Source organism: Prionailurus bengalensis, chromosome F2 (genome assembly GCF_016509475.1).
Source record: "Prionailurus bengalensis isolate Pbe53 chromosome F2, Fcat_Pben_1.1_paternal_pri, whole genome shotgun sequence".
In the NCBI taxonomy this organism is placed as follows: domain Eukaryota; kingdom Metazoa; phylum Chordata; class Mammalia; order Carnivora; family Felidae; genus Prionailurus; species Prionailurus bengalensis.
In genome coordinates this window covers 76,128,154-76,140,208 of record NC_057353.1, presented here as the reverse complement: position 1 = coordinate 76,140,208, position 12,055 = coordinate 76,128,154, and the positions used below count along the sequence as shown (strand labels likewise).

Below are 12,055 nucleotides of genomic sequence, written 5' to 3'. Positions count from 1 at the left end.
GCAAACGTTTGGCTGTGATTTCCTCTCCTGTTGGGAAGAAATGCCTTCTCCCTCCTGTCTCCGCCCTGACAAGCAGCGAGATAGAAAAACAATTGCCTACCGGCTTCAGACAAGGCCCCCAAAGCTGTTAGGAGCTGCCTCCCCTCCCCCACCCCCACGCCTGTTCCCCTGGCTTTCCCCTGGCCCGAGCTGGGGAGGGGAGATCCAACCTCTAACCCTCCTCGGGCTGCGGCATTGACTGAATTAATCAGAGAGGCAGACGGCGGCCATTCAGCCTGAAGGCCACCTGTGTTCCAAATTTGAAAATCCATTCACTCGGGAAAAGCAGAGAGTCCCATGGGAGTCGAGGGATTTCAGTTCGCTGAACACCGCTTTGGGCAAATAAGCAAGTTTATTTCCTCTCCCCCACCCCCTTAAAAACATCAATGAAGTGTTTTGTGGTGTTGCTGACAGCACATGTCACTTGGAAGCTGGAAATAAAATCTTCTTTGAGCTATTTATAACTGACTGGCAAATGGAAGGCAATGGAAAGGAAACTAAGACTAGAGCTGAGAATGGGGGTGGGGGGGGCCGGAGCTGGGGGCCAGGCCCCCACTCCCGGCTGTGAGCTCAGCCTAAACCGCTCAGAGCCCCGGGACCCCGATTCTCCTGCCCCGCTGCCCACAGAGGGAGGGCGATGAGAAGCGTGTGGACAGACGAGCTGGGGCGGACGGGGGGCACACCGCACGCTTGGCGAGGACAAGCGGTGCACTTTGTAAACTGCAAAGTGCCCCTGCCAGTGACACGTCTCGAGGAAACTGGGGAACCCTTTTTCTCGAAGAAGGTGAGCCCAAGGATTCCTGATTCTTTTTTTCTTTTTAAAGAAAACATCGAAATCCAGATTTTTCCGTATAATCTTTCACTTTGTGCTTTCTCCAGCTAAGTCGGAGCTTTTAAAATCGGTTAAACAACACCGACGGGCTGGATTCAGGAGAATCCAGGAGATTCAGGAGACCGAAGGTCCCCCCCTTGGTAAATCGTGTTCTAGCATCTCCTGGTGAGATGTTTGCATGGCCGCTCAAGGAGAACCCAAATCCAGGGTCATGACTTCTTCGGGTCCAAACCTGAGTGATCGCGGCTCCCTCTCGAGGCAACAGGTGCGAGCATCACCCCACCCGTTCACCAGAGCCGGAACCTGAGCCTACCACCTACCCCTCCTCCCTTAGGTTCCGTCCCATTGGATAGTTCTGGAATTCCCATCCATTACCCCGGGGGCCTTGCCTTGATTCAGCCCCTCCCCGCTCTGCCTGCTCCTTGCCCACCTCTGCCGCCGTCATTACCACAGCCGCTAACTGGACCCCGCCACCAGGCTTTCCCTTTGTGCGGACACAGCCTCAAGAGCGATGGCCGTGCCTCTGGTCTCTGCCACACCCAGGGGACAAAGGAGGCCAAGTCCCCTCACTTCCTTGAACCTCAGGTCTCAAACGGGCTCCAGTTCTCATCAGAGATCCTACAACACCAGGAACTCTGGACCCCACCCAGGTCCCCAGAGTCACTAATCGGATCAGAATCCCTTCTCCTTCCTGGGGAGGGACGAGTGGGTCGTAGGTATGGAGGAAGGTGCCAGCAGTGCTCCTCCCAAATCTTTCCCTCCTGGGAAGTAGGATTTCCCTTTCCCCCTACGGAAACACGACGAACGGGGAATAAGAGTTCCCATGCAACACAGCGATTCGTTATTTGCAGCAAGACAGGTAAAGAATCGCTTACCCCTTTCAGACAAGCCCCAAAGCTGTTTAGGGTACCCCCGACAACCTTGCCCTTGTCTGCACGGTTCTTGCCACGCTTGAAGGATGCAGCTGTTGGGGCGCCCAGGGGGCTCAGTCGGTTGAGCATCCGACTCTTGATTTCAGCTCAGGTCAAGATCTCACGACTCGTGAGTTAGAGCCCCACATGGGGCTCTGTACTGATAATGCAGAGCCTGCTTGGGACTCTCTTTCTCCCTCTCTCTGCCCCTCCCCTGCTCTCTCTCTCTCTCTCTCTCTCTCTCTCTCAAAATAAATAAACTTAAAAAAAAAAGTTAGAGTACGCTCAAACAACTCTTCTCTCGTTTGCATGGTTCTTGCCACGTTTGAAGAACGCAACCGTTCATTTAATGTCCTCAGCTCCCCCTACTAGCCCCGAAGCTTCCTGAGGGCAGGAGCTGTCTCTCCTGTGTCCTAAGGGCTCAGTCCCCGGCCAAGGTGCTGGCACATTGCCGGGCTCAAGAAACGCTTATGCAAGTGAACTACATCTGGTGACAGGAATACCCTCAGCTACCCGGTCCCCACGATCCCTCCAGACCCCCCTGCCCCATGCCAGCCTCCACTTACAGGGTCACCCCATGACACCCGACCCCCGTGTCGGGTCTGGGCGGTCCGGGGTCTTCAGAGCAGGACCGGCCCCTGCCTCACAGACAGTCCCCTGCTCTGAATGTGCCTGACGCACGGCCCGTGTTCCTGGCCACACCATCTCCCCAGCACTTGAGGGCCAGCAGGGCGCCACGCCACAGAAGAGGGGCTCGAACGGCCTGCAAATTGCTAGCAAGGAGATTCCGCTGCCACCCTTCGTCATGTGACAGACAACTATATCTCTTTACAGAGGAATAGACAAAGGCCCCAAGGGAGACACGTCATCCGAGCCAGGGGTATGGAGTTCACCGGAGAGAGAAAGAGCATTCCCCCAGAGGGATGGACGGACAGCTGAGCTGGTGACACGCTGCAGTTTGGAAACAGACAAGCCCCCGAAACAGAAAGACAAGGCCAGGGCAAGATGAGGGGGTAGTGCACAGGTTACCTGCCGGAAGTTTCCGTGAGCCTGCCGTGCTGGCAACGTAGGGTAACGAATAGAGAAGTGGCCTCAACCCATACGACTGACTTACCATGCGATCCAGGAAAATAACCTGAATTTCCCCGAGCCTACACTTCCTTCTCTATTGTGACAGTTGAATTAGGACCAACTCTTGGCACCCCCAGTGCCAGCCCTGCATCCCCCTCTTTGCCACACCCTGGCTTCAGCTTAACCACGTGCCCTGCTCTAGTCCATGGGGTGTTAGCTGTCATAACAGGAGCAGAGACAAAGTGAGCCTGGCTGCCATCGTGCTGGCTTCTGTGCTCCGGTGATCCACCGTGACCCGAGCGTCCCTGCGGGAGCTGCCGTTCCTCCGGCCCGGAACCCGGACCTGAGCCCGACCCGCAGGCTGAACCAGAACCTCCAGCAGAGCGCAGCCCAGATCGGCCTGGCCATCGTACACCCCAGTCCCCGGGAAGGCCGGTGAACACGGGATAAATGCCGTGGCCGTATGTCGCTGGGTGTCACGTAGCAAAAAGACACTGAGATGCTCACCAGTGGGGGCAGCCCAGTTCTGGTGAACTCATGGCGCCATGCTCTGAATCCGAAGTCATGACGCTGGTGAAAGTCTCGGAGGCATTACCACGTAGGCCAAAGGGGGTTGTTGATCCTGTGTTGGGTAAGTAATCCAAATATGTCTTCAGTGGGGCAGCAGAGGGAAACAATTCAATGTGATCATAAAAGCAGAGTGAACTAGGTTATCCCACCCCCCCCCAGTTCAGCCTTCTTGTAGAGATGTGCCCGTGTCACTTCTCTGGAGCCCCACGACCACCACCCAGCCTCCACTCTCCCAGCTTCTTTAGAACCCAGCTGCCTGCATTCCTGGGCCCACGAGCCTCTTTACGGCAATCGCTCCAACCTCTGTGTTCATCCTCACATCTCTGACTCTGCTTCTCCCGCCTCCCTCTTTCCTTCTAGGGATCCCTGTGGTTACATCAGGCCCACCGGGATAATCCCAGATAATCTTCCCATCTCAAGCCCCCTAATTTAATCACACCTGCAAAGCCTCTTCTGTCATAGAGGACATCCTCACGGGCTCTGGGGATTAAGACGTGGACATCTTTGTGTGGAGTATTATCCTGTCCACCACGGTGAGTTTCCGACTCCCATCTTAGAAGCGCAGAATTCGGAAACCAGGAAAGGTTCCAGAAGAAGGAAAGGCTATGGACCATCACGAGCACTGTTCACATATTTCACGGTTTTCCCTTCTGGTCACGTGGTAATATGGTACATCTCAGCCCCTCCTGGAAAGCCGCCATCCCCTGTGATTTGCTCTGGTCATCGAAACAGGAGCAGAAGTGACTGAAACATCTGTGAAAATCGGTGGCACCGTGTGATTTGTCTGCGCTCTCTCTTCCCTGTCCTGGCAGTTGGTGGGCCCTAGGGCAGCCTGAGTCCCAGAGCGAAGCAGACCCCCAGATATCCCATGATGGACACAGAGACATTAGTGAGAAATAAATTTTGTTGTTTCCAACCACCGAGATTTGGGGGCCTAACCGAGATCGTCCCAGCATTCAAAAGTTCAGGGCGGCCAGGAGCATGTCCAGCACAAGACCCCGTTGTGATTCTATGTCCCCAGGTATGTCCCCAAAGACTCCCAGCCATTGGTCCCGAATGAGCTGTCTTGGCCAAGGCCCAACAACAAAGAATCCAGGGATCAGAGTTCAAACTAAGACTTTCTAAATCCCGCTAAGTACATCCCTCTCGTAACTCTCTGAATACATGCGCACGCACGTGCACACACACGGAGAGAACAAAGTCAGCTGTGCCCCCAGAGAAGCTGGCCCTTTGCGCCTTCTTCCACATGCCCAGTCGCTTGCACAACCCCAGGCCAGGAGAGCCAGGGCAGTGGAGAATGGGGCTGCAGCAGGGAAACAGCAACATTGACTCTAACTCACTAGGTCACGCGGAAGGCATAAATGGGGACGAGGATCTAAGCCGACGGATGCGGAAGAGAGATGCCCAGCCAAACGAAGAGACCTGACGGGCTGGTTATAATTGTGTCTGCCACAGCTCCTTGGCCCCAGGAAATGTTAGAAGACAGAAACCCAGACAGCTTGAGTCCTGGTGAGGCAAGCTAGTTAAGGGCCAGGAAAATCCTCCCCCACATATGTACTCACTAGAAAGGTCTTCGCTGGTGACGGCTATTTGCCAGAGAGCCGGGCCTGGAAGACAGCTTGAAGGAAAGGGAGAAAACTATGGTGTGCGGGGGTGTGATTTGGGGGCCTGCGTATGGCACGGTACGGGTTGGAATGGATAGGGAAAACAGAACACAATTTGTCTTAGAAGTAAGTCCAGGGGCACCTGGGTGGCTCAGTCGGTTAAGCGTCCGACTTCGGCTCAGGTCATGATCTCGCAGTCCGTGAGTTCGAGCCCCGCATCGGGTTCTGTGCTGACAGCTCAGAGCCTGGAGCCCGCTTAGGATTCTGTGTCTCCCTCTCTCTCTCTGCTCCTCCCCTGCTCATGCTCTCTCTCTCTCTCTCTTGCTCTCCTTCAAAAAAATAAATAAAAACATTAAAAAAAAAAAAAAGAAAGAAGAAAGAAAGAAAGAAAGAAGTCCAGACCTGTCCTCCAAGGGTGTACTTAGCACAGAGGCTGTTCCCAGCAAATGTGGCAGAGAGGGGCTCTGTAACTTGGAGAAGATTAAATCCCACGATTCGGTCATGTCTTTACATATTCGTCCATTCATGCATTCATTCATTTATTATTCTTTCTTTTAAGAAGCATGAATGGGGGCGCCTGGGTGGATCAGTCAGTTGAGCATCCGACTTCAGCTCAGGTCATGATCTCGCGGTCCGTGAGTTTGAGCCCCACCTCGGGCTCCGTGCTGACAGCTCAGAGCCTGGAGCCTGCTTCGGAGTCTGTGTCTCCCTCTCTCTCTGCCCCACCCCCGCTCACACTCTGTCTCTCAAAAATAAATAAAAATGTTTAAAAATTTTTTTAAAAAGAAGCCTGAATGAAGCAGGAACCCTATAATCTTGGAAAAGATAAATAAAGTAAAACCTCTTCCCTTAAATAACATACAGGCAATACATGAACATAAAAAGCTAACCGTATGGGAGACCAGTGGTGTCCAAAGTGGGAGAAGGGACACATTGACCAGCGGTGCCCAAGACAACCATCTAAGCAGAAAAAAGAAAATATTAGAATTTCTATGTATTTTTCTCTCATACTTTCTAAATGCGTATTTTACGTAGGCTTTCTAACATATGATAAAACAATCCAATGGTACGTGTGACTAATAAATAAATGAAGAAACGAGCAAGAAAAAATGGTTTGGAAATATGTGCTCAAAAATGTGCAGTGATGGAATGCAAAAGCAAAACCGTAGAAGCAGTTATAGATTTTTGATTCCCTGGCTAAGAGAACAGCAAGATAACAGCTTGGGATTCATCCTTATCCACCTTCCCATTGAAATGCTTACGAAAATAGACCCAGGAGAATTAAAGGTGCAATAATACGGAGAAACAGAAATAATGTTCCGTTATCTACCAGAGCCCAAGAGGAATTTCTACTAAGTGACGAATGAGTGAGTCTACGAAGCAGAACAATAACACCCATGGAAGAAGATGAGAGGTTCCCGAACACGCCCATTGTCTGCCCCTACCTCAGACTCCAGAGCATTTTTATCTAGTGCTGCGTGGCAAATAACCTGACATCCAATGGCTCAAAACAACAGTAATCACTCATTAGCTCCCTCAGCTCTTCAGATCAAGGAGCAAGCGCGGCCTGGTGGGGCGCCTCCGGCTCAGGCTCTCTCAGGTGATTGCTGCCAGGTACCAGCTGGTGTCCAGCCATCTCAGTGATGGACTGAGGCCACAAGACTCACTTCCCAGGAGGCTCGCTCCCGGGGCCAGCAAGTCGCAACTGCCAAGTTGGTTCCTCTTCATGCGGGCTCTCCACGGAGCCGTGTTAGTGTCCTTCCAACATGGCGGCTGGCTTCCTGCAGAGAGAACCATCCAAGAGGCCAAGGCAGAAGCGACAATGTATTCTATGACCTAGCCTTGGGAATCACCGCTGTCACCTCCACCATCCTCTATTTGTCACACAGGCCAGCCCGATACAACGTGAAAAAGAACTACATGGGGAGTGAAAAACCAGAAACGGGGCTCATTGAGGCCGTCACAGAGGCTGGTTACCACAGAAGATAACTCACCAGGGACTATTCCTGACATAGGGCCCTTTTTCCATCTCTCTCACTTTTTGCGTCTTTGTCTCTCCCTCTCTTTCTTATTTGTCATTTTCTCTCTCCCTCTCTCTCTCTCTCTCTCCATCTTTATGCCTCCCTCTGTCACTTGTTTCCACCATTAGTCTTTACCTTTCCACACATTTTCAAACACTGTAACATCTACTTGTGAAAAGGTAAAATCATTATTGATCTCACAACTAGCCTCCATGAAGGGATAGAAGCAAAGACCCTGAGGGCAAGGGTATCAGCAGGAGTCAAAGCGACAAAGGAGACGCCCAAAACTACTGCCCTCAACCCTGCCGCTTCCACTGGCAGAGGTCAGTGTCCCAAGGATGAGCTGGCAAAGGTTAGCCGTGTAGGGCGCAGCTGATGTGGGTTTGCCAACAGGAACACGAGGCCATCCTGTCTCTAGCTGACCTTGGGTGAATCCTTGCCTCCTGATGCCTGACCACCTCCGCTAAGCCCCTTCTATACACAGCATAGGTTCTGCAACTTTTGGAACCCACTCCACATGCAATTCCAACACTGGGAAGGATTTTTAGCTGCAAACAGCCTGCCTAATGTAAGCAGGAAAGGAACATATGAAACGTACCCAATAACTCAGAATATCTTTGAGAAGAGTAAAAATGGAATCTGACTCTGCCGAGTCCAAACACCCTTTTGAGGATTCTCTAACAAACATCACTATGTAGCAGTTACCACGACCACAACTAGCAGCCAGAAATTCCACCACTGCTGCCCCCAAACAACCAAATAGCTCCACACTTTCTGGACAAGGACCTCATATTTCTGATTCCAAGTCTCAGAGAAGTTCACCTAGCTACAGGGGCCTAGGTCCTGTGCCGTTATCCTGGCTCAAAGCAATCCTCGGGACGCAAATTTTCTGGGTTCTTCCATGCAAAGGCGGAAGTCATAATGTTAAAAATAATTAAGAGGTAGCGAGACTATCCAAAAGGTACCGGACAGCTGTAAATGACGTATGTCCACTGCACAGATCAAAGGAACACAAAGAACACCAGTGAGAAGGAAAAGGGAAGGTGTTTCCTCGTGGACGGCTGCTAACCCACACTGTCCAGATAAACACCAAGACAGGTATTGGTGATCACTGGCATTGTTGTGGACTGTTATTGGCAACATGAGCACATTTAAGGTTAGAGATAACGTTCGAACCCAGGATCTCACTTGAGCTCACAAAATCCCGGTGAAGTAAACCAGTTTGGGACTATGCGGCCCAGCGAGATGGGAAGCCAGACAAGACTGGTCCCTGGAGCTCCCCCAGAACAACTAGAGATACAGAAAAGGTGAGTCTCCCTTAGCACCGGTGTCTGTGTCTCAACAGGGGAATGTCTTTACTTACCTTGGTGGAAAACCCCAGATTTGTAGATGAGAGATAAGCCCATCGTCATCCACAAGCATCCCGTTATAATTTCTTTCACATAGACTGCGGGCACACAGACATTTTTCCACATCAAAATGCAGACATAAGTTTGTTTTCTCATTCCCTTCGTCAAAGCCACCCACCGGCTACGGAGCAGAGATCCAGTTAACTGCGACAGGACCAGGGTTACAGGCACAGTGGTCCTTTGTCACGTTTTGGCTGCCTGGAATCCAAATTTCCTTCCTGTTTTTGGAGAAATCCCCAAGTCTGTGATAGTCTTGGTGGGGACAAAGTCCATGGAAGCCTAAGAGAGCTAGATAGTGTCCATTCCCAGCAGGCAGTTGGGCAGTCACATCACCTTAGCTCCACCCATCGCACCTCCCACCTTGACCGCTGAAATCACCTGTGTTCTCAGATGCCTTGGCTCCCACAGATTCCTTCCCTGCTTAAGTTAGAGGCAGTTATGCAGAGACCAAAAAAAAAAAAAAAAATGAGTAGTTCATCTTTAACGTCATGCTGGTCATTAAAGAATCCAAGGTTTCTGTTAGCCTGCCCAGGTTCGTCAGCACCAAAGGACAATTTTTGTTGGGCTTTCTGAAAGGCCTTCATATTCCAACAAACATTCATTGTCCGCACCTTCTGTGCCAAGCAGTGTCCTAGATAACGGAGACTCAGTGAATAGGCAGCGATCCCTTCTCTCTAGGAGCTAGTGGTTTGAGGGAGTTCAAAGCTGTTTTCAAGGGCCCCCTGCGCCCATCACTATCTTTTCAGACAGCTAGGAATCAGGTTAGGAACCACTGATCGAACCGAAATCACTCCTTTACATAAGGAAAAAAAGAAGAACCAGAAGGGTAAAGAGATTTCTCCAAAGTCATAACAGCAATTTCCCAACAAAGCCAGGAGCTCTCCACTTCCCCTGATCCCAGGCCAGAGCTCTTTCCACTTCATCACCCGACCTGGAGGGGGTTTAGACAGCAGACGTCATCTGCCCTTCTGTTGATTTTTTGCCAACTGGTCAACACTGAGATGCTGGCAGGCAGACCAGTGAAGGCCCAGTTAAGCCCAGCCGGGGTCGTCTGCAAAACGGAACACCACCTGAGGAGGCAAACAGTCTCGAGGGGCCCTGGGGACACGCTGTGGGGGACAGGTTTGAGCCAGCAAGTCCAAAAGAGAGAGAAGTACAGGAGACGGACACCGAGCCTGCCAGTCTGCCTTTCCAGCACACCAGCCCCAGGAGCATGTGGCCCATAATTAGCCCCCCGGGAGATGGTTATTGAGCCACAAATGGAGAATTATGGCTTCAGGTAAGAACCGGCAGCAGGAAGCGGAACCCTCAGAAGACTAAGAAAACCCTGTTTTCATGCAAATGCCTTCAGTAATCATAAACAAAAGGAGACACGCAGGGGCCTAGGGATGACCAGTGGGAGGAAGGCTGTTGCTACATCAGATACTGCATTTCTGGAAGATCTCTGAGACCCAGAAGAATCTTGCAGGCATCCCTGCCCCACGGGCCCTGGAGACCCCACCTGACTTATTCCAGGGCTGCAAGCTGGGAGCGTCCCCTCAGGGACACAGGTGAGCTCGTGGTTCCAACGACAGGCAGGGCGTTTTGTGGATGAGAAGATCCGCTGGCCATCTGAGAATTGGTCAAAGTTAGGGGCGCCTGGGTGGCGCAGTCGGTTAAGCGTCCGACTTCAGCCAGGTCACGATCTCGCGGTCCGGGAGTTCGAGCCCCGCGTCGGGCTCTGGGCTGATGGCTCGGAGCCTGGAGCCTGTTTCTGATTCTGTGTCTCCCTCTCTCTCTGCCCCTCCCCCGTTCATGCTCTGTCTCTCTCTGTCCCAAAAATAAAATAAACGTTGAAAAAAAAAAAAAAAAAGTTCCTCGACACAGGTTCCTTTTTCCCCTTCGCCCCCGCTCTCCGTTCCCTTCCAGTCCGCTCAAGAGGCAGCGGAGTGAAACAGGCCAAAACTCGGCCTGGCAGATTTGACTCCCGAGCTACTGCTTCCGGGCTGTGTGACCTTAGGCTGGTACTTCACGTCTCTGTGTCCCAGTCTCCTCAGTGGTAAAGTGGGGTGATGTTGCGTGGAAAACACGAGTCGCGGCACTGAAAGCTCTCAGAAGCGAGTCTGGCGTGTCGCAGGTGCTCGGTAAGGGTTAGAGGTCCCTGTTACCACCCCCACCCCACAGATGCCTTCTGTCTATTCACACTTAAGTCGGCCCCCCGGTCTTCCTTCTTGCCTCTCAACTTCTCTCTCACCTTACACACGCTCTCATAACCCCCTGGGCACGGATTCCTTTTCTCACCATCTCTGCACATATTCAACCTCCCGCCTTCCAGACCCAGAAGGGATCCCATGAGAAACCATCCCTGATGGCCATGGGTGGGAATAACCGTCATCTCTCACGCCCAGTGCGCCTCCCCCATGGTTCTTCACGCTCTCTACGTTGCTTTATACTCATTCATGCCATTGCCCCTCTGCCCCACCTGCCGGCCCTCGGCCAATGCTGCTCAATAAACCTGGGAGCACCAGATGATGAACAGGGAACTGGGTGCTCCACCGAGCTCCCAGGGGCCCCGTAGGCTCCCACCCATGCCCTCAGCTCTCCCCTCCCCACTCGGTATGGAGGCACCATTCACTCACCCTCCCGCGAGCATCCCCACACATCCTTTGGGACCAAGTGCCAAGTCCTGGGAGACAGGCTTCCAAGGAGAATCCCAACCCCAGGTGGCAGTGGCTGAAAAAGGGAGAGTAAACCGGGACGAAGGGGGATGTGGGGAAGAAGGAGGGTGTGCAAGGAAACGCTCACAGTTGACACAAGTGAAGACTGCAGAGGTTGGAGTGAAGGGAGATTCGCCCACACAGGCTGGCTGGGGTCAGCCGGCCAGGCTCCTGCTCAGGAAAGCAGGCTTGTGTCCATAAGCACGGGCAGTCACAGAAGAGTCACGTAAAGTGATTCAAATGAAGTGCTTTGCATGATGGATGACACACAGGGCGTGTTCCGTACACGTTGACCATGATCTCCATTATTAGTTTAACCGGCATCATAGTCTAATATCCAGACAATTATACTCAAGTTTTACCTTTATCACCAAGTTACTGTGTGACCTCAGGCCGGTCACCAGGCCCTTCTGGGCGTCTCTGGGCCTCAGTTTCCTCACCTATAAGATAAGGGAGCTGCACTTGGTGATCTCTGGCTTTTTTCTTCAGCCCCTGATGCTGAGGATCTGCCCCAGCCCCCGTGGACCCGTCCCTCCTGTGACAGCCGCTTCTTAGGTTATGGCGCACAATTCTACACTCTCTGTGTCACTCCTCACTGTTCCGGTCTCCGGAGTTTCTGCTGTGCCCCAAAACCGTGTCTGTATTTAGCTCTCCCCAGCAGGACCGACCAAAGAACTGAGCACCTAGAAAGTTCTTAATAGCTGTTGATTTACAAGGAGTCACACCATCAGGAAAACTGGGAGTCAAAACTTAGCCTTGTCTTGTCATCATGATGAAAACAAGGGGGGGGGGGGGGCCAGGGTGGCTCAGTTAAGCGTTCGACTCTTGATTTGGGCTCAGGTCATGATCTCACGGTTCATGACATCAAGCCCCCATCGGACTCTGCTTGGGATTCTGTCTCT

At 52.2% G+C, this 12,055-nt stretch overlaps 1 long non-coding RNA gene across 1 annotated transcript; it reads right to left on the bottom strand.

The window, feature by feature from the left end:
* Window positions 1-1,989: 1,989 nt before the first annotated feature.
* Window positions 1,990-10,053, bottom strand: LOC122495843. The gene is made up of 3 exons (XR_006300627.1): window positions 8,412-10,053; window positions 3,899-4,176; window positions 1,990-3,475 (listed from the first exon to the last, which is right to left on the bottom strand). It is a non-coding gene; the product is annotated as an uncharacterized LOC122495843 (long non-coding RNA).
* Window positions 10,054-12,055: the final 2,002 nt, after the last annotated feature.